Here is a 22,402-nt window from a genome sequence, read left to right as displayed (position 1 = left end):
TTTCATCTTCCAGCCATTGGGTCTTGTTAAGCCTTTCTCTGCTAGATTAAAGAGCCCTTTAATACCCAGTCCTTTCTCTCCATTAAGGCACTTCAGCATTTCAATGAAGTCACCTTTCAATCTTCTTTTGATAAGCTAAGCAGGTTGAGCTCTTTCAATAGCTCACTAGAAGGCATTTTTCTCCAGCCCTCAGAACATCTGGTGGCTTTTTGCTGCCCGAGCTCCAATTTCACAACATCTTTTTCACATGAGGACACCAAAACTGGAGGCAGTATTCCAGTATCAGTCTGACTGATGCCGTGTCACTTCTTGTAATGTTATTGACATAATCTGTAACTGTATAGATCACTGCTGCGACCACGGTTCTATATTTGCAGCCAATATTGTCGAAAGGTTGTCATGTAAGGGGGTCTATGGAGAGGTTCTGATTGGCTGATTATAATGATGCTATCTCTAGATGTGTATCATTTTTGTAGTTGACGTTATGAATATTGGCTCTATGCTGCCCGTATTTCAAACTTGTGCTCTGCTTCCAGGGAACACCCCAGCCAGACAAGTTGGTGTCAGTTCTGCCTAGAACGAACGCTCCGTGAGTGGGGTGATCCACAGGGAGTAGCTCAAACCTGCAAAGTGCCTGGCCAGGGGCAGGACATTGGCACAGCAAGGGAGGGGTGTGGCAGTGACATCACAAAGGCCTTTTGCAGGACCTCAGACTATTGGTCCAAGGTGGTGGGGAGGTGGTGACCTCACAGAGAGATGCTGACATCAGCCAGGCAGGACAAGGGCAAGGGTCCAGGGAAACCACATGGACTCCTGTGGCTTTGCTCCAGCAAGTCTCCTTCTCCAGGTCTCTCTTTGAGGACTGAGAGAGTATTCGGGTTCACGGACGTGAGCGCCAGGAGGAACCTCTTTCAAGTTTTCTCCTTCCCTTTTAGTGATTTTACTAGAAAACAGCCGTCCCTGTTTAGAAGGTAAGAGCCTCCTGGAGGTTTGAAACCTGTTCAGTCTGATCCATCTGGTGAGAGTTGAATTCTAGGCATGGAAAACACAAGCTTAAGGAGGCCGAATTTTATTCTGAATTGTATTTGATCCCCACCAGTGAGCTGGGCCATCCTTTGGGCTCTCTGGTGAGAACCCTCAGCCTCCCTTCCTCAGTCTCTACCCTGATTGGCTGAGCATGGGGTTATTGACAGGGAGGAGACTCAGGTCCTTGTTGGTCTCTTTTAAGACCAAGGAAATAAGTCAGAACCAGTTCTATGTTTGATGAATTTTGCTGCTTCTCTATATTAATGGTCTCTGAGCAGTTCATGATTCTCTCTAACATTGCAGTTCTCCTCAAATACTTGCTGAATAATTCCTGTGCACTGTTGTTGGTCTGGAGCTCATCTGAGAGCACTTTATTCAGGTTATTCAATGTCTGAAATTCAAGATCCGATGGTTAGTTTGAAAATCAGAGCTCTTGGGTCCTATTCCCAACTCTGCCCCTGCCTGGGCGTGTGACCTAAGACAAGTCAATACTTCTTTCTCACATGTAGCTTCTCCCTCTTTCAACGAGGGATAATAATGATCCGCTCCTACCTACCTCACGGTAGGTGGAGGATGGGGATCCATTGGAGAGTGTCACTAGGAGTAGTGCATAATATGAGGTGTCCTATCACATTTACTCAGAGCAGATTATGACATAATAGAATAGCTGAAATATTCTAATTGATTTGGTTTTTTTTAATTTTGAAATTGTTAAGAGCAGCAACGACTTAGCTCAGACTGAAGCATCTTATCTAATGTTTGAGATCGAAGTGTCTCCTCTTTGTGTGTGACGAGACAATTTAACGCACTGTGACAAACAGGAGATGCTTTTGTTTTGCAACAAAATATTTTTGCAAAGAACTTTCATCCCACTTGTTATGATTTCGAGAAACAAACTGGTTTAGTCTAAATGGGATTTTCTGACAAACGGTTTCAATGAAATTTCCCCACCATCTCGATTCCTGGGCTCCATCCCTGCCTCTGGGGGTTTGCTGTTTGTTAGAACAGGAGTAAGGACTGGTGGCTTCTCTTTCTGGCTCTGCCACTGCCTTGCTGGCCCTTGGGTAGGTCACTTCCCTTCTCTGTGCCTCAGGCTCCTCCCCATCTGTCCAATGGGAACAGGGACAATTCTCAAGCTCTGGGCAGTCGTGAGCCTGAGTGAGAGAAGGGGCGTTAAAGCCCTCTGTGAAGGATAAAGGGGAGTTTCTTGGTGTTTGCACCAAGGAATTCTAAAGTTTGCTAAAATGTCTAGTCTATGGAAACAAGAAATGGTTGGGGCCAAACTTTTTAATCACTGCTTTTTTTTTAAAGCCCATTCAGGGATGTGAGTCTCTGTCTTTTAGGTACCTGGGGTTCTTTGCCAGCAGGAGAGAAGAGGTTCCTGCCTCCATTTTTGTGGCATTAACAAACCATGTGTTGTGCCCCAGTTCTTGTCTGAGATCCCTGAAAAAGAACATCTTCCCATCCATGAACAAGACAGGACCTATCTTTCAAAGGGTACAAAGAGACCCTGGGACTTACAGACTAGCTAGCCTCACTTCCATAGCTAGAGAGATACTGGAATATATTCTTAAACAATCAGTTTTCCAGCAGCACCTACAGGATAATTTGGTTCTTAGGACGAGGGAGCATGGATTTGTCAAGAACAAATCATTCCAAACCCAGCCTCTTTCCTTCTTTGGCAGGGTTCCGGGCCTAGTGGAGGTGGGTAAACAGTAGATGGGATCTATCTCGGGGTTACTAAGGCTTTTGACACAGTCCCAGGACATTCTCACAAGCAAATGAGGAAATGCAGTCTAGATGCAATAAGTGTCATGTGGGTGCAGAGCTGGTTGAAAGCCCAGACTCCAAGGGCCCTTCTCCAGGTTTGGCTGCCCAACGGAGGGTGCACCTAGTGGGTCCTGCAGGGATCAGTCTGGGGTCGGTACTATTCAATAGTTTCATAACTGATATAGAAAAAGGAGTGGAGAGCATGCTTATAAAACTTGCAACAGAAACCAAGCACTTTGGATCTCAGGACTGGAATTAAAAACACACGTAACAAATTGGAGACTTGGTCTTCTTGAGCCAACCCCATGGCTGGGCCCCGCTCTCTAGACTGGGCTGAAGTGAAATCCCAGAGCCAGACACTCCTCCTCCTGGGCAGTGCGCTCCGACCTTGAATGGTCAGATGCTGCTTAGCTCTGTCAGAGCAGCTTTGGCTGGGGGATTCTCCCAGCACTTTCCAATAGTGGGAAGGTACGAAATCCCCATTTGCCTGCTGGGGACAGAGCCCTAGAGGGGGGGGGAGCAACTTGCCCAGAGTCCCCCAGGAAAAGGAAAACAACCAGCAGTGGAACCAATAGGAAACCCAGCAATGGAACTCAGGAGTCCTGGGGGTGTGCTAGGGTGACCAGATGTCCCAATTTTGGGGTCTTTTTCTTATCTAGGATCCTATTACCCCCCACTCCCTGTCCCGATTTTTCACACTCGCTGTCTGGTCACCCGCGGGTGTGCACATGTGGGGTCCCAGCTGCTCCCTGCCCCCCTCATTGAAGCAGGTGTGCAGGGTTACTGCCCTGGGAACTGCAGGGCACCAGTGGCCATGGGGCTGGCTGCAGGCAGGGCAGGAGCTGGCTGGAGGTAGGGTCTGGCTGCAGGCAAGGGGTGCGGGGCTGGCTGGAGAAAGGGGTGTGTGGGGCTGGCTGGCTTCAGGCAGGGATGCAGTGGGGGTGCACCAGGGGTTGGCAGGGCTGGAGACAGAGGAGTGCGGGACTGGCTGGCTTCAGGCAGGGGTGAGTGGCAGGGGGTGTGGCAGGAGTTGGCTGGAGACAGGGCAGGGGGTGTGGAAGGGGCTGGCTGTGGGCAGGGGGTGTAGAGCTGGCTGCAGGCAGGGCGGGGAGGATGTGGCTGGGGCGGGCCGGGCAGAGGGGGCTGGGCTGCAGGCAGGGCGTGGGGTGCGGGGCTGGCCGGAGGCAGGGGCTGGCTGTGGTCAGGGCAGGGGGTGCGGGGCTGGTTGCAGACAGGGGCTGGCTGCGGGCTGGGGGTCCGGGGCTGGCTGCAGACAGGGGCTGGCTGCGGGCAGGGCAGGGGGTGCGGGCTGGCCGCAGACAGGGGCTGGCTGCGGGCAGGGCAGGGGTGCAGGGCTGGCTGCAGGCAGGGCAGGGGTGCAGCAGGGGTTGGCTGGAGCCGGGGCATGCGTGGCTGGCTGGAGACCGGGGCTGGTGCGGGCAGGGCAGGGGGTACAGGGCTGACCGCAGACAGGGTCTGGCTGCGGGCAGGGCATGGGGTGCGGGGCTGGCTGCAGACAGGGGCTGGCTGCGGGCAGGGCAGGGGTGCGGGGCTGGCTGCAGACAGGGGCTGGCTGCAGGCAGGGCAGGGTGCAGGGCTAGCTGCAGACAGGGGCTGGCTGCGGGCAGGGCAGGGGTGTGGGGCTGGCTGTGTGCAGGGCAGGGGTGCGGGGCTGGCGGCAGACAGGGGCTGGCTGCGGGCAGGGCAGGGGGTGTGGGGCTGGCGGCAGACAGGGGCTGACTGCAGGCAGGGCAGGGGGTGCGGGGCTGGCAGCAGACGGGGCTGGCTGCGGGCAGGGCAGGGGGTGTGGGGCTGGATGCAGGCAGGGCAGGGGGTGCAGGGCTGGCCGCAGACAGGGGCTGGCTGCAGGCAGGGTATGGGGTGCGGGGCTGGCTGTGGGCAGGGCAGGGTTGCAGAGCTGGCTGCAGGCAGGGCAGGTGGTGCGGGGCTGGCTGGAGGCAGGGCAGGGGGGTGCAGCAGGGGTTGGCTGGAGCCGGGGCGTGCGGGGCTGGCTGGAGACAGGGGCTGGCTGCAGGGAGGGCAGGGGGTGGAGGGCTGCTGAAAATGTACTGAGAGGTATTTTAAGGTGAAGATAACAGCATGGTTACCAGGTGACTGGCACATCCTGGGTTAAAGAAAGGAAGGGACCTGGAGTTAATAGTCTGAAGTATTTGTGTTACCAACCCTGTCACTGTCTGACCCCCCTTCAGTGCGGAGCAGGTGTGTGCGTTGCTGGGTGGAACGCACAGACTCCTGCAGAGCAGGGGCAGCTGTTTCCATAGCAGAGAGCCTGGCACTTAGGAGACTTTCTTGACTTGCTTCTTTTGAAGCAATTCAGTAAAATAACGGTGGAGCTACAATGTCGGTCCAAAATTTCAGCCCCCCCGGTGCAAAAACACTATTTTAGGATCTAAACAGGCGGCTTCCAGCGCTAGGACACCTGACCAGAGAGCTCAGTGGGGGCGTAACAGCTGCTGACTCTGAGGGTCCTGGGCAAAATCCACTTGCAGGTGGAGGCGTTTCGATTTATTTGATCGATAATGAGGAAGGTGAAGATTTAATCACGGGTATTTTTAGTAAATGTCATGGACAGATCACGGGCAAAACCCAAAGCTCATTGCCCATGACCCGGCCATGACTTATACCATAAATACCCGCATTGAATCATGGGAGGAGGCCCAGGGGTCCGTGGCACCAGCTGTGGGCGCAGGGAGTCCAGGGGCCCGTGGCACCATGTACTGGGGAGAAGCCCGGGGACCCACTGCCGCTCCAGATGCTGCCAGGTGAGGAGCCCCAGAGGCCAGCCCTGCTCCGGCCACCTCGGGACAGGTGCCAGGAGCCACTGAGCTGTGGCTGCTCCTGCCACCCTTGGAACCACTGCTCAGGCTGTCCCCAGGCCAGCTGCTGGGGCAGCCACGGAGTCAGCTGCAGTGGCCACTGCAGAAGTCACAGAATCTATGACTTGTGCAGCCTCCGTGACACAGAGGGATCCCTAATAAAGAGACAAACCCCTCCCTGCTGTGACTGCAGCTCCTGGAAGGAAAGAGTCTAAGAGAGAAGGAGAGCGAGAGTGTCCCTGTCACCTCTCTCCCCTGCTCCCTCCCCCTTGTATTCTGTAACCCCATTTCACTGGGTTCCCTGTGCTGATGCCATGGGGGTGACACTAGAGTTCTGGGGATTTGGGGGAGAGGAAGGGGGCTCTTCACTTCTCAGCATTTCACACAAATTTGTCTTTGGGCTGAAATTTCTCCTGTTAGGCCTCTCAGTCAGAGCTGTACCCACCCTGTTTGCGGGAGGAAGCGGGGGGAGAGATGTAAATTGCAGAGCAGGCAGAGAAGTCGCCCATAAAGGGTCATATTGTTCTGGTTACTGGTTCTGACCGGGGTCACACGTCCTCTGACACAGGCTCATGTGCAGAACATGGGAGCTCTGGCTTGTCCTAAATGCTGTAGACTGAGAGTTCCTGGAAAGGGCAGGGGAGAGGGAGCAAGAGGAGAAAGGCAGAGACATTGGGGGGAGGAATTGGGGGGAGAAGAAGGAGAGAACAGAGAGACAATAAATCAGGCCTGCACAACTCGTAAGCGGCGAGGCCACATTCCTCCAAAGAAAACAGCCGAGGGCTGAAATCTCCCAGCCCGAGAAACACCCCACCCCAGGGCCGCCCAGCCCTGCGAAACAACCCCTCCTTCCCCAGCGCCCCACCAAAACAGCTGTGGGCCAAAAAGGAAGGTTGGGGATGGGGAGGTGATACTTTATTTTAAATCAACCAGGGGCTCCCAGCTAAAGAGGTGGCTGGGAGCCCTCAGGGTCAAATTAAAGGGCCCGGGGCTCCGGCGGCTGGGGGAACCCAGCAGGGCCAGCTCTAGGTTTTTTGCTGTCCCAAGCAAAAAAAATTGTGGCGGTCCCCCTTCCCAGCTCTGGGCTCCCCCCATACCCTCCTGCTGCCCCAGTCCTGGGCTCTCCCCCCACCCACACACACCCTGCCACCCCAGCGCTGGGCTTCCCCCTTTTCTCCCCACCAGTGCCCTCCCTCCACCCTGCTGCTGCCCCAGCCCTGGGCTCCCCCTCACCAGTCGTCCCCCCCCCGCTGCCCCAGTCCTGGGTCACTGGTAACTCGCTCCCAGGGCGGGTCATTCAGCCGGAATTTTGGATGTGCACAAAACACAGACAGGATTGGTTCCCATATGGTTACAGAGCTGCAGTAAAGTGGAACAATTTTCAGCTTGTGTGATTGGAAGATATCTGGATGCATATTATAAGACTGTCCTCCATAAATGAGGAAAAGTTGAGGTGCCTTTATTATTCTTTTGTTCCACTCTTTCTTTCTATGGGGAATTTGCCAATGCAATATCACTGTCTTCCTTTCAAAGGAACAAAAAGGCAACGGCTGTTGAAAATAGCAATTCCAGTCCTAATAAGCATTTCTTGCTCAATTTTATCCTACTTTTTCTACAGCAAGTTACAGTGGATCAGTATATTTGATTTGGGAGAAATGAAGTAACAGCTGCCCAAACCGAGCTTGAGCACTCCTGAATTTTGAGGTGTTCATATCTGGAAAGCAGGTGCTGGGGAGGGGGCCTGTGGGCTCCATGGGGGAGCATAGCAGCAAAGTGTCTGGAGCTGCATGGAGCCAGACACGCTGGTCTGAGTGGCACAGTAAGCAGTTTGGGGGTTGGAGAAGGGGTAGGAGGTTCCGGGGGGCAGTCAAGGGACAAGGAGCAAGGGGGGTTGGATGGGGCAGAGGTTCAGAGGGGCAGTCAGGGGACAGGCAGCAATAGGCTAGGCATGGGAATCCAGGAGGTTTATCAGGGGACAGGTAGGGGGTGGGGTCCTGGGGAAGTTGGGTGGGGTCTCAGGAGGGGGCAGTTGGGGACAAGGAGAAGGGAGGCTTAGATAGGGGCTGGGGTCCCAAGGGGCAGGGGTCTCGGGAGGGGGTAATCAGGGGACAAAGACCAGTGGTGCTTAGATAGGGGGTGTGGGGAGGGGGCAATCAGCGACCAGGGGCTGGAATTCAAAGGGCTCTGGGCTGCTGGCAGCCGCGGGGAGCCCAGAGCCCTCTGACTCCTGGCGCGGCTGGGATTTAAAGGGCTCCGGGCTCCCTGCCCCTGCGGCAGTGCAGAGCCCTCTGATTCCCGGCGGCTAGGATTTACAAGGCTCTGGGATCCTGGGTCCTGCAGGCAGCCCAGAGTCCTTTGATTCCCTGCCGTGGCTGGGATTCAAAGGGCTCTGGACTGCCCGCAGAGCGCCGGCGGGGGGATTTAGAATCTCCCGGCGGGCCGCACAGTGAGGCTCCGCGGGCCGCATGTTGTGCAGGCCTGTGATAGAGGTATATAAAATCATGAGTGATGTTGAGAAAGTAGATAAGGAAAAGTTATTTACTTACTCCCATAATACAAGAACTAGGGGCCACCAAATGGAATTAATAGGCAGCAGGTTTAAAACAAATAAAAGGAAGTTTTTCTTCACACAGCGCATAGTCAACTTGTGGAACTCCTTGCCTGAGGAGGTTGTGAAGGCTCGGACTATAATAGGGTTTAAAGAAAACTGGATAAATTCATGGAGGTTAAGTCCATTAATGGCTATTAGCCAGGATGGGTAAGGAATGGTGTCCCTAGCCTCTGTTTGTCAGAGGATGGAGATGGATGGCAGGAGAGAGATCACTTGATCATTGTCTGTTAGGTTCACTCCCTGGGCTGCTTCTGCTCTACAACTATAATTGTCTTTTATACCAGAATCACTAACTTGAGCACCCAATTCCATGTACAGTCCTAGTGGATGTAAGGCACAGGTAACTTTTGCCTCAGGGTAGCTTGTTGGCATCAACCCTCTCTGCCGCACCTGGAGCTAATGAAATTCCTGGCTGGAGGGACACACGCTCCTACAAGTCAAAAGGAAAGGAGCTGATAGAAAGATCACAGGACTGACCCCAAAGGAGGGTGAGCTGCAAAGGCAGAAGCAGGCAACTCATCTGGCAGAGCTGAGAGACCACAGTGAAGATGGTGCAAAGATCACTATACTGGAATTAGCAAATGTGATTTTTTTAAAAAACAAATCTTTGGGAAGCCCTAATAAAGGCATTTCTTACAGTTCTCTCCCATTTGGATTTTCTGATATCTAATAGGAATGACATCTGATTGAAGCTTTTCCCAAATGCAGAGCATGTGTAGGGTCTCTCTCCACTGTGGATTCTACGATGTCGGACAAAGTCTGAGTGCTCAATGAAACTTTCCCCGCACTCAGAGCATGTGTAGGGGATCTCTCATGTGTGGATTCTCCGATGTGTGATAAGGTTTGAGCGCCGACTGAAGCTTTTCCCGCACTCAGAGCACGTGTAGGGCGTCTCTCATGTGTGGATTCTCTGATGTGTGATAAGGGTTGAGCGCTGACTGAAGCTTTTCCCGCACTCAGCGCATGTGTAGGGCTTCTCTCCTGTGTGGATTCTCTGATGTGTGATAAGGGAAGAGCGGTGACTGAAGCTTTTCCCGCACTCAGTGCATGTGTAGGGCTTCTCTCCTGTGTGGATTCTCTGATGTGTGATAAGGATTGAGCACTGATTGAAGCTTTTCCCACACTCAGAACATGTGTAGGGCTTCTCCCCTGTGTGGATTCTCTGATGCGTGATAAGGTGTGAGCGCCGATTGAAGCTTTTCCCACACTCAGAGCACGTGAAGGGATTCTCCCCTGTGTGGATTCTCTGATGCGTGATAAGGCGTAAGCGCAGACTGAAGCTTTTCCCACACTCAGAGCATGTGTAGGGCAGCTCCCCTGTGTGGATTCTCTGATGTCTGATAAGACTGGAGCGCCAACTGAAGCTTTTCCCGCACTCAGCGCACGTGTAGGGCGTCTCCCCTATGTGGATTCTCTGGTGTGTGATAAGGTGTGAGCGCCAAGTGAAGCTTTTCCCGCACTCAGACGTGCAGGGCGTCTCCCCTGTGTGGATTCTCTGATGTGTGATAAGGTGTGAGCGCTGATTGAAGCTTTCCCTGCACTCGTGGCATATGTAGTGTGTCTCTTCCAAGTTGATTCTCTCATGTGTAATAAGGGCTGAGTGGCTACTGAAGTTCTCCTCTGGCCTCTGCTGAGTCTCAGAGGCTTTTACTTTTTCTTGGAGTGCACAACTCCTGGAAACATTCCTTTTGGGTCTTCCTGATAATGTCTCATATGGTTCTCCTTGCTCAGCATCTTCCTGCTGGGGTTTCTGCTCCTCAGTCTCACGCACCATCCTATCACCTGATGGGAGACAGAGAGAATCCAGGCATAGGTCACTCCCTGTGCCTGAGAGAAAGGAAATGTCAGAGACAGGAATTTCAAAAGGGATGAACAAACCAAAATATGTGCAGGAGAGATCAAACCTATCAGGAGCTGATTTTCCCCAAAGGAGAGAGCAAGGGATCAGTTTTGGTCTGCATTTCACCAGAACATGCAGGGGAAACTGGGATCAGATAGGGATCTGCTGCCAGTTGTTAGTCAGGATAGGTGGGAAGCCATGAGTGACATCTGCCTAATTATTCCACATCTGCAGGGAACAATCCTGAACTTGGAGAGCTCACAAAGTCTTTGTAGGGCATCCCGAATGTTTCCTGTATTCACGGACAGTTTTTGACTTGCTTTAACCAAGTCCTCACCTGTGCAGGCAGCTCTTGGAAGCACTTCTTTCTCAGAACCCTGGAGGTCCAGGACCCACGGCTCTTCCCCTCGTTCAAGCTGTGAGACCACATCAGGTTTGGAATTTAGAAACCCTATGCCAGACAAAGAAAACAAGGGAGGTCGGTGGAATTTGTGGGATACTTGTCACAAAGAATAGTCCATGGTTTTAAGCTCAGATCATTTTTAAGCAGTAACATCCCAAGACCAGCTTCCTTGGCTCCAAGTGGCAGGAGAGTTATTATTATTATTAATCATACGCATTACCTAAGTGCCTAAGGACCAACTAACAGTGTGTCTCCATTGTGCTAGGCACAGTACAAATGCAGAATAGTAGATGGCCCGTGCTCTGAAGAATTTACAGTCTAAATAGACAAGACAGACACAGCATGGGGAAGGGTAGAACCCTCTGTTAGAATGGCGATATTCAGGCCTGCCTGCAAAGCCTTCCCCACACACTTAGGTGTATTTTTATCAGTTAGCTAGTTACAGGAGTATGAAAACAAAGAATCAAAATCACAGTGTGCCTGTGTCTGGGCCTTCTCTCACTAGGACAGCCTGAGGCCTTGTTCTTAGGCTAAGGCCTTTGGCTAAGCAGCAGGGGCAGCCATAAGCTGGGAAGCGAAGGGTCACATCCTCACATCCCAAACCAGTCACACTGAAATAAGGTGCTATTGGGCTGTTAGGAAGACAGTCCTGTCTGGATCTTAAGATGGTTAAAGAAACCTTAATTTGATAGCATTCTGTCTGGCAAGAAATCACTTATCTATGGTTGTGGTTGTGAAACCCTCATTTCTGTATTGCTTTATCTTTATGGCCACCACTTTTACATTGTTAATCGGTCTGGTTCTCTAATTGTTTCTCTCTCCTGTATAATTAATGTTGCCAGGTGTAAGTTAATTAGGGTAGTGGTTTATAATTGGTTAGAGCAGGAGTAGGCAACCTATGGCGGCACACAAGCTGATTTTCAGTGGCACTCACACTGCCCAGGTCCTGGCCACCGGTCCAGAAGGCTCTGCATTTTTAATTAATTTTAAATGAAGCTTCTTAAACATTTTAAAAACCTTACTGACTTTACATACAATAGTTCAATTATGTATTATAGACTTATAGAAAGAGACTTTCTAAAAACGTTAAAATGTATTATTGGCACATGAAATCTTAAATTAGAGTGAATAAATGAAGACTCAGCACACCAATTCTGAAAGGTGGCCGACGCCTGGGTTAGAGAATTATGTCACAATATGTTAGAATTGGTTAGTTAAATTTCAGCACAATTATTGGTTAAGGTATAGCTGAGACTATTACTCTATAAATGGGGTCAAACTGGAGGGGAAGGAAATTGGAATAATAGAATATCAGGGTTGGAAGGGACCTCAGGAGGTCATCTAGTCCCACCCTGCTCAAAGCAGGACAATCCCCAACTATATCATCCCAGCCAAGGCTTTGTCAAGCCTGACCTTAAAAACCTCTAAGGAAGGAGATTCCACCACCTCCGTGGGAACTCATCCCAGGGCTTCACCACCCTCCTAGTGAAATAGTGTTTCCTAATATCCAACCTAAACCTCTCCCATTGCAACTTGAAATCATTACTCTTTATTCTGTCATCTGCTACCACTGAGAACAGTCTAGGCCTGGTCTACACTGGGGGGGGAGTTCGATCTAAGATGCGCAACTTCAGCTACGCGAATAGCGTAGCTGAAGTCGAATCTAGTTCGAATTACTTACCCGTCCTCACGGCGCGGGATCGGCGTCGCGGCTCCCCCGTCGACTCCGCCACCGCCGTTCGCGGTGGTGGAGTTCCGGAGTCGACAGGAGCGCGTTCGGAGTTCAATATATCACGTCTAGATGAGACGCGATATATCGAACTCCGAGAAATCGATTGCTACCCGCCGATCCGGCGGGTAGTGAAGACGTACCTCTAGATCCATCCTCTTTGGAACCCCCTTTCAGATAGTTGAAAGCAGCTATCAAATCCCCCCTCATTCTTCTCTTCTGCAGACTAAATAATCCCAGTTCCCTCAGCCTCTCCTCAGAAGTCATGTGTTTCAGTCCCCTAACCATTTTTGTTGCCCCCCGCTGGATGCTTTCCAATTTTTCCACATCCTTCTTATAGTGTTGGGCCCAAAACTGGACACAGTGCTCAGATGAGGCCCCATGAATGTTGGTTAGGGGGAACGGGAACAGGGACACAGGCAAGGCTCTGCAGCATCAGAGCTGGGAAGGGAACAGACTGTATCGGCGTATAGAGATAAGCCCGACTGGTGTGAAGGGCTTGAATATGTAATCTTATAGGTGTAAAATTGTACAGACTATACCAGCCTGTGACATCATCAACGAAGTGCCCATTTGTGCCTGGGTAGGGGCCCTGCTCTGGGAGGAGGATGCAGCAAGGACTCAGGATCGGTGGCCGGGTCTCTGTGCACAGAGATGGGGAGGTTCGGTGAGGAGGGGGGTAATGAGTGGGAGAGGGCGGTCAAGTGTTAAAATAATAATATTTGGGGGAAAAATGTATAATAAAGTGAAACTGAACAGAAATAAACCTGGAGGGGAGGCTCTAAAGCAACAAGGCTTCGGTAGGGATTTGGGGTAAAGGTCTGGGATCCCCACAGCTCCAGATCCCCAAACCTCTCCTCCTCCCACTGACCCACCCACCCCACTTCCTGGGTGCCCTTCCTCCACATTCCCCTCCGCTTCTTCCCATTACTCTCAGCCAGCACCACCTCCCGGCACCTTGAGAACTTCTTGTATTTTCTCCTCGTATCTCACAGCCTCCTACCTCCCTGCTGCTTCTTAGCTCTAAGCCTGCACACACCCCCCATGTCCTGGCATATCTACTACCCCCGTCTCCGTCCCTCCCACGGCTCGCTTATCCCTTCACCCATGGGATCCTGAACAGCAACATTACACGCTCTCCTAAAAGAGCTCATCTGACTATCACACAAGCCAGGCATGAGTCACACACCTATTTACTCAATTTAGAATTCTACAGGCAGCATATTTTCCTCTTAAAATGAGGAAAAGGCATGAAAGCTGCAGTTATTAATGTAGTTATGAATGTATTCAATAAGGATACATTCAATGCAATTTTAAAATGACTGACGGCACCAAAAAGGCACATATCCAAAAATGATACTAGTGGGTGGGAGATAAGGCAAAAAAAGGGGGGGCAAGGAAACTTGTCAAAACTTGTATGACGAACAAATGTATACAGTTATTACTACTCAGGTTCTTCAGAGACCCCACAGCTTCTAATAACCCAGGGACAGGACTCCTTACCCAGCGAGGTCACCGTCTCATAGTTCTCCTGCATGACATCCCTGTAGAGGGCTCTCTGAACAGGGTCCAGTAGTGCCCATTCCCCCTTGGTGAAATACACAGCCACCTCCTCGAAGGTCACTGGCCCCTGAAAGAGCAAGAGTCCAACACTCAGTACCTGCTGCTCCACTCACAACCCCACTATTCACGGAACAGCAGCACCAGGAAATGGAAGCTCCGGGAGGCACATGTTAACAGAGTCCCACCCCACCTTGCCTAGAACAAACAGGCGGCATCAGAGGGTAGAAAGAGAGAACCTTTGTGTCTCCCAGCTGACAGACAGAGGCAGGGTCTTCACGTTTATCACATACCTACTAGCCAGAGCTTGATATAGGAGATGGGGCTGGCTCTGGACCCTACTAATGGCTCCCTGGTAGGAAACACTCCCCAAATAAAATATAAGAAAGAAAAGGGAAGTCAGTAGTAAAGAATATTAGTTAGAACAGGGTAGGCAACCTATGGCACGGGTGCTGAAGGCAGCACGCAAGCTGATTTTAAGTGGCACTCACAATGCCCGGGTCCTGGCCACCAGTCCGGGGGGCTCTGCATTTTAATTTAATTTTAAATGAAGTTTCTTAAACATTTTAAAAGCCTTATTTACTTTACATATAACAATAGTTTAGTTATATATTATAGACAGATAAAGATCTTCTAAACATGTTAAAATGTATTACTGGCACTCAACACCTTAAATTAGAGTGAATAAATGAAGACTTCTGAAAGGTTGCTCACCCCTGAGTTCGAAGGTCAGAATTGTAGAAAATTGGTAAGGGAAGTGTGACGTTACTGATATAAATTGGGACCATATAGAACATGGGTTGCAACCAAGGTCCTGTAGTGGCACCAAATCTGATGTAAAGGGGTCATATGAGGTGTCTAAGACCAGGTTATGGGTTGCTGGTTATGATTATGCTGTCTGTATGTATGTATCATTTTGTAGTTGAAGTTATGAATATTAGCTCCATACTGTCTGTATTTCAAGCTGGTGCTGTGCTTCTGGGAGACATCGCAGACAAGTTGGTGTTAGTTCTGCCTAGCCTGCTTGATGGCCCATTAAGGACCATCAGCTACACAACTGACCCATGGAGAGAAGGCAGACACCCCTTGTGACTCAGCAAAGTATGCAGGGACTGGCCCATGTGACCTCAGACTCCATTTTGCTGTAATTTTCCACAGTAAGGACAAAGAGGTTCTTACACCTGGAAAAGCCTATATAAGGCTAATGCCTCATCTCCATCTTTTCTTCAATCCTGCTTCTACCTCTGGAGGGACTTTGCTACATGCTGAAGCTCTACACAAGGGACTGATGACCCATTCCAGCGGGGGATGTTCTCCAGAGACTTGATTTGAACCTGCAGTTTATGCCATCACTGCTACAAGCCTGAACTAAGAACTTTGCCATTACTGTATGTAATTGATTCCATTTAACCAATTCTAGCTCTCATCTCTATCTTTTCCTTTTATGAATAAATCTTTAGATTTTAGATTCTAAAGGATTGGCAACAGCGTGATTTGTGGGTAAGATCTGATGTGTATATTGACCTGGGTCTGGGGCTTGATTCTTTGGAATCGAAAGAACCTTTTTCTTTTATTGGGGTGTTGGTTTTCATAACCATTCCTCCCCGGGACGGGTGGCACTGGTGGTGATACTGGGAGACTGGACTGTCTAAGGAAATTGCTCGTGTGACTTGTGGTTAGCCAGTGAGGTGAAACCAAAGTCCTTTTTGTCTGGCTGGTTTGGTTTGCCTTAGAGGTGGAAAAACCCCAGCCTAGGGCTGTGACTGCCCTGTTTGAGCAAGTGGTCCTGAATTGGCACTCTCAGTTGGGTCCCGCCAGAACCGCCTCGTCACAGGAAGCTATCAGAAATCAATGACCAATCAATGAAAATAAGAAGGAAGTTTTGAAAAGTATATTAATCCTAACAATGGTAGTGATAAATTACTAGACGGAAATGGCAGAATTATCAAAAATAATGCAGAAGAGGTAAAAGTGTTCAATAAGTGTTTTCTCCTGGATTTGGAGAAAAACAGATGCTGTACTCGTATCATAAGATGTTGACGACGACACTCCTTCCATTCCAACAAGAACTCACAAGGACATTAAACAGCAGCTATTACAGTTAGACATGTTTAAATAAGCAGGTCCAGATAACTTATATCCAAGAGTTTTTAAAGACCTGGTGGAGGAGCGTGGTGGACTATTAATGTTGATTGTAATTAGGGCTTAGAACACTGGGGAAATTCCAGAAGACTGGAATTAAGCTAATGCTGTGCCAATACTAAAAAGTGTAAAAGAGATGACCCAGCTAATTACAAGAGAGTCAGTCTGATATCAATACTGAGCAATATAACGGAGCAGTCGATACTGGATTTCGTTAATAAAGAATTAAAGGAAGGTAATATAATTAGTACCTATTAACAAAGGTTTAGAGAAAATAGATCCTATCAAACTAACTGGATATCCTTATTAGATGAGATCAAAAGTTTGGTTGCAGCTAATATTATTGATGTAATATATCTAGACTTCTGTAAGGCATATGACTTGATTCAGCACAATATTTTGACTAAAAAACTAGAATGATACAAAATAAACACAGCATACATTAAATAGATTAAAAACTGGGATTGTAAATGGGGAGCCATGGTAGAGTGGATTTCTTTCTAGCGGGTTCCCACAAGGATTGCTTTTTGCCCGTGTGCTATTTAACATTCTTATCAATGACCTAGAACAGAATATAAAATCATCACGGATAAAGTTTGCAGTTACCACAAAGATTGCGGGTGGTGGTAACTAATGAAGTGCCAGTAGATTCAGGCTACAGCACTGGGAGTCTGGGAAGTTGTCCCAGCCCTGGCTGGAGGGTTATTTCCTGTTCCACAAAGAGGAGAAGTTCCATTCCCAAATCCTGTGCCTTGAAATTAGGCCCTATCTGACACTACACCCCATATTCAGCATAGTGGTATGGTTATAATATGATTAGGACATAATTATGATGCATTTTGTGCAAGATGCGTCATGTGCTGAATATGATTATCCTATTTGTGTGCATGGATCATGTTTGTATCTGAAGTTATGGATATTGACTCTGTATCTGTATTTCAAAGGTGCTTACTCTGGGTAACACCCACAACGAGCCTTTCAGGTACAACAATGAAGAAGCCAGACAGAGCTGATGGCTTATCATCAAAGACAATGGACCGTGGAAGAGCTTAGCCTTCCTGTGATTGTTTCAGCCAGCCTATGAGTCATGGCTACTATGACTCAGCAGGACACGCTAGGACATGTGACTAGACCACATGACAACGAACTCCATTTTGGTACCTGTATTTTTCCACAAACTGGACTGGGAACTGAGTTTGGAACAAATGGTTCCCGCCATATGGAAAAGCTACATAAGATGGGGTGTGACATCATCTCTTGGCCTCATTCCCCACACAAGAGAACTCCTGGAAACACTTGAGGAACAAAGACTGAACTGGGGGAAGTGCTGGTCCCAGGGTAAAGGGATTTCTAGCTTGTGTATGGAAACTTGGGGGACTGCTTGTAGCATCAGTCAGGGTGAGAAATTGCTAATTCAAATTCTATCCAGATAGTATGTTAGGCTTAGTTTGAGTTTTTGCTTATCTGCTAAGTAATCGGCTTTGATCTGTTTGCTATCACTTAGAATTGTTGGGATACGTTACGGTTCAGTAAAACAGCTGGGAAGCTGCTAATGTGCTGCCATGCATTGGGGACAAAGGCATAAGCAGGCAGTAATTCTTTGCTTAACAAATAAGTTGCCATATTTTTCCTTTCTCTGTTGCTTGTAAGAATTGACATTGATGCAGCTGCATGAGAAATGTAGTTGCTGGAATGAATGTCCTTTGTGTGAAAGAAAGTAAAAGAAATGTTATCTCCCCCTCCCCCTTCTTTCCCAGCTACATAAACAAGCCCTGGCTTATGGCCCCTTCCTCCCTCCCCGAGAACTGCTCATTGACCCTTCCTCCATACCCTGAGAACTGCTGTTTAGGGAAATTTGTGGCAACACGTTATTGCAAAGAACGGTATTTTCAAGGTAAAAATGCCTCTATGATATGTGTAATACTGTGATAGTGGATAGGGGTGGGTATACTAATTGTATGAGTGTTTACTACTTAATGAGTAGTTTTGGGGTGTTGTAATGGATGTAGGTGTTTACATACAAACTTAGATAAAAGGCATGTGATGTAACTAATCCAGTGCTTACTCGATAGTTGGGTCAAGGGGAACAAGTAACACAATAAAGAAGCCTGTATTCATATCCGCCTCTGGATCAACCGGCTCCTTTTTGTTCTAACAATAATTACTTAAAATCTACCTTTCTGCCATTAATAAACTTGTTTTATGCTTTATCTTAATCAGTGCATTTTGAGTGAAGTGTTTGGGGAAAAGCTGAGCTTGGTTAGCACTGGCTTGTTGTGCACATCTTTCCTATATCGAGGGGAAGGCGAACTATATTAATGAGCTTACATGATACAGATCCCTGTGCACTATAAGATGGTATAATTCTGAATTTATACTACAGCAGGTGTGCAAGGTTGGGGAGCTGGGAAATTGGCTGTTGTCGTCTCTCTGTCCTTGAGTGGCTCAGGTAAAGCACTCAGGTAGCTTAGTTGGATGCATGGCGCCACCTGCTGTCGTGTTGGGTGATAACAGGGCCTGGAGAGGCTGGCTGAATCTCCAGCAAAGCAGTGTGAGAAGGGCCAGCCCAGCTTGAGGGTTAGAGGGCACAGCGGTTCCCAGAACCATCCCAGACTGCACCCCGGGGTGACAACCCATCACACCCTAGAGTACACAAGTCTCAGCAGGTTTGTCACATCCTGTCCCCTCCCTTTCTCCACCCGAGATATTTCCTGCCTCCCACCACCTCCAGCAGCTCCTACCCTCCTATGCATTTACTGCTCCTCTCCCTCCAAGCAGAACCCACCACCAGCTCCCTGGTAATCCCTTACCTGAGCCAGCTCCATTGCAGCCATTTCCTTCCCTTTGGGAGGATGAAATGATCTGGAGCAAAACGTGGACGTTAATCTGTAGCCTGCCAGGACGAGAAGGGCAATGTGAGAGAATGCAGAGGGGGCTTTTATCCATTCCACATGCTGATTCCCCCCCTGATTTTTCCCTGCTAATGGACACTCTAGGTTCTGCCACACTGTGAAGCACAGAGTGACCTTATTCCAGTAAAGGCCTAGCCCCCTCGCACCAAGGTGTAACCCTCTGAGACACGGTGAAACCCGCTCAGTAACATCCTCTGTTATACTTACCAAGTTTGCAGACAATACCAAGCTGGGAGGGGTTGCAAGTGCTTTAGAGGCTAGGCCAGGGAGGGAGAGCTCAGTGGTTTGAGCATTGGCCTGCTAAACCCAAGGCTGAGAGTTCAATCCTTGAGGGGGCCATTTGGGGCAAAAATCTGTCTGGGGATTTGTCCTGCTTTGAGCAGGGGATTGGACTAGATACCTCCTATGGTCCCTTCCAACCCTGATATTCTATGATTAAAATTCAAAATGATCTGGAGAAAAGGACTGAAGTAAATAGGAAGAAATTCAATTAGGACAAATGCAAAGTGCTTCATTTAGGAAGGAACAATCAGGTGCACACGTACAAAGTGGGAAATTCCTGCCCAGGAAGGAGCACTGCGGAAAGGGAGCTGGGGGCCATAGTGGATCACAAGCTAAGTATAAGTCAACAGTGCAAAAGGGCAAACATCATTCTGGGATGTATTTGAGGGAGTACTGTAAGCACGACACAAGTAGTAATTCTTCCACTCCACTCTGTGCGGATTAGGCCACAACTGGAGTACTGTGTCCATTTGTGGTTGCCACATATGAGGAAAGATGTGGACAAATTGGAGAAAGTCCAGAGAAGAGCAACAAAAATGATTAAAGGTCTAGAAAACATCACCTATGAGGGAAGATTGAAAAAAATTGGGTTTGTTTAGCCTGGAGTAGAGAGGACATGATAATAGTTTTCAAGTACATAAAAGGTTGTTACAGGGATGTGGAAGAAAAAAATGTTCTTAACCTCTGAGGATAGGACAAGAAGTAATGGCCTTAAACTGCAGCAAGGGCAATTTAGGATGGAGATTAGGAAAAAACTTCCTGTCACAATGGTTAAACTCCAGAACAAATAGCGTAGGGAGGTTGTGGAATCTCCATCATTGGGGATTTTTAAGAGGAGGCTGGACAAACACCTCAGGGATGGTCTAGATAATACTGAGTCCTGCCTTGAGTGCAGGGGACTGGACTAGATGACCTCCCAAAGTCCCTTCCAGTTCTATGATTCTATGAACCAAAGGCCAGTGAAGAGCAGAATCAAAGGAGTCACTCTGGGGATTCTCCCTGTCACTGTCCCCAAGGCAGCTCTCTCAGGTTAACTAAGTTGTTTGATGCTTTAGCCTTTGTAGAGTCTCTCCTGGCAGTGCCCCCTTCTTGGGCCGGGCCTAGTTTTAGCTTTTGACAAGCGTGACCCCGGGGGCTCTGAGACTGGGCCTTCTTGCCTCAGCACATCTTGTTCCTTTCTGTGGCTCCCCAGTGAGTCCCAATGAGTAGATACTCCTCATACAGACTGTGAACATAAGAAGGGCCCACTGCATCAGAGCAATGGTCCATCTAGACTGGAGTGTCTAAGGGAATTGCTTGTGTGTCTTATGGTTAACCAGTGGGGTGAAACCAAAATCCTCTTTGTCCTGCTGGTTTGGTTTGGTTTGCCTTAGAGGTGGAAAAATCCCAGCCTTGGGCTGTAACTGCCCTGTTTTAAGCGATTTGTCACTCTCAGTTGGGTCCCAACAGAACCGCATCGTCACAAGTATCATCTGCAAACTTTGCCACCTCACTGTTTACCCCTTTCTCCAGATCATTTATGAATACGTTGAATAGGATTGGTCCTAGGACTGACCCTTGGGAAACACCCCTAGTTACTCCTCTCCATTCTGAAAATTTACCATTTATTCCTACCCTTTGTTCCTGTCTTTTAACCAGTTCTCAATCCATGAAAAGATCTTCCCTCTTATCCCATGATAACAATTTATGTAAGAGCCTTTGGTGAGGGACCTTGTCAAAGGCTTTCTGGAAATCTAAGTACACTATGTCCACTGGATTCCCCCTTGTCCACATGTTTGTTGACACCTTCAAAGAACTCTAATAGATTAGTAAGACATGATTTCCCTTTACAGAAACCATATTGACTTTTGCTCAACAATTTTTGTTCTTCTATGTGCCTGACAATTTTATTCCTTTACTATTGTTTCAACTAATTTGCCTGGTACAGACGTTAGACTTACCGGTCTGCAACTGCCAGGATCGCCTCTAGACACCTTTTTCAATATTGGCGTTACATTAGCAATCTTCCAGTCATTGGGTACAGAAGCCGATTTAAAGGACAGGTTACAAACCATAGCTAATAGTTCCTCAATTTCACATTTGAGTTCCTTCAGAGCTCTTGGTAAATACCATCTGGTTCCAGTGACTTGTTACAGTTAAGTTTATCAAGTAGTTCCAAAACCTGCTCTATTGACATTTCAATCTGTGGCAGTTCCTCAGATTTGTCACCCACAAATGGTTTGGGAATCTCACCAACATCCTCAGCCATGAAGACTGAAGCAAAGAATCCATTTAGTTTCTCCAATGACTTTATCATCTTTAAGGGCTCCTTTCGTATCTCAATCGTCCAGTGGCCCCACTGGTTGTTTAGCAGGCTTCCTGCTTTTGTTATTACCTTTTGAGTTTTTGGCTAGCCCCTTCTTCAAACTCCTCTTTGGCTTTTCTTATTACATTTTACACTTAATTTGGTAGTGTTTATGCTCCTTTCTATGTACCTCACTAGGATTTGACTTCCACTTTTAAAAGATGCCTTTTATCTCTCACTGCTTCTTTTACATGGTCGTTAAACCACGGTGACTCTTTTTTAGTTCTTTTGTTGTGTTTTTTAATTTGGGGTATATATTTAATTTGGGCCTCTAATATTGTGTTTTTGAAAAGTGTCCATGCAGCTTGCAGGGATTTCACTCTAGTCATTGTACCTTTTAATTTCTGTTTAACTAACCCCCTCATTTTTGCATAGTTCCCCTTCCTGAAAATAAATGCCAGTGTTGAGCTGTTCTTCCCACCACAGGAATGTTAAATGTTGTTATATTATGGTCACTATTTCCAAGCGGTCCTGTTATAGTTAGCCCTTGGACTAGATCCTGCGCTCCACTCAGGACTAAATCGAGAGTTGCTTCTCCTATTGCAGGTTCTTGTACCAGCTGCTCCAAGAAACAGTCATTTAAAGTATCCAGAAATTTTGTCTCTGCATTTTGTCCTGAGGTGACATGTACCCAGTCAATATGGGGATAATTGAAATCTCCCATTATTATGGATTTCTTTATTTTGATAGCCTCTCTAATCTCTCTTCGCATTTCATCCTCACTATCACTGTCTTTGACAGGTGGTCGATAACAGAGCCCTATTGTTATATTCTTATTAGAGCATGGAATTACTATCCATAGAGATTCTATGGAACATGTGGTTTCATTTAAGATTTTTTACTTCATTTGAGTTTACATTTTCTTTAACATACAGTGCCACTCCTCTCCCCACCCCCCCGAGTATGCCCTGCTCTGTCCTTCCGATATATTTTGTACCCTGGAATG

General features: G+C 48.3%; 1 pseudogene; it reads right to left on the bottom strand.

Moving 5' to 3' along the window:
- LOC120381757 overlaps positions 1 to 22,402 on the bottom strand; it is a 194,041-nt pseudogene that overhangs the window by 20,410 nt on the left and 151,229 nt on the right.

Source organism: Mauremys reevesii, linkage group 14 (genome assembly GCF_016161935.1).
Source record: "Mauremys reevesii isolate NIE-2019 linkage group 14, ASM1616193v1, whole genome shotgun sequence".
Classification (NCBI taxonomy): domain Eukaryota; kingdom Metazoa; phylum Chordata; order Testudines; family Geoemydidae; genus Mauremys; species Mauremys reevesii.
Note: the sequence above shows the minus strand (reverse complement) of the source record. Positions and strands in the feature narration are given on the sequence as shown.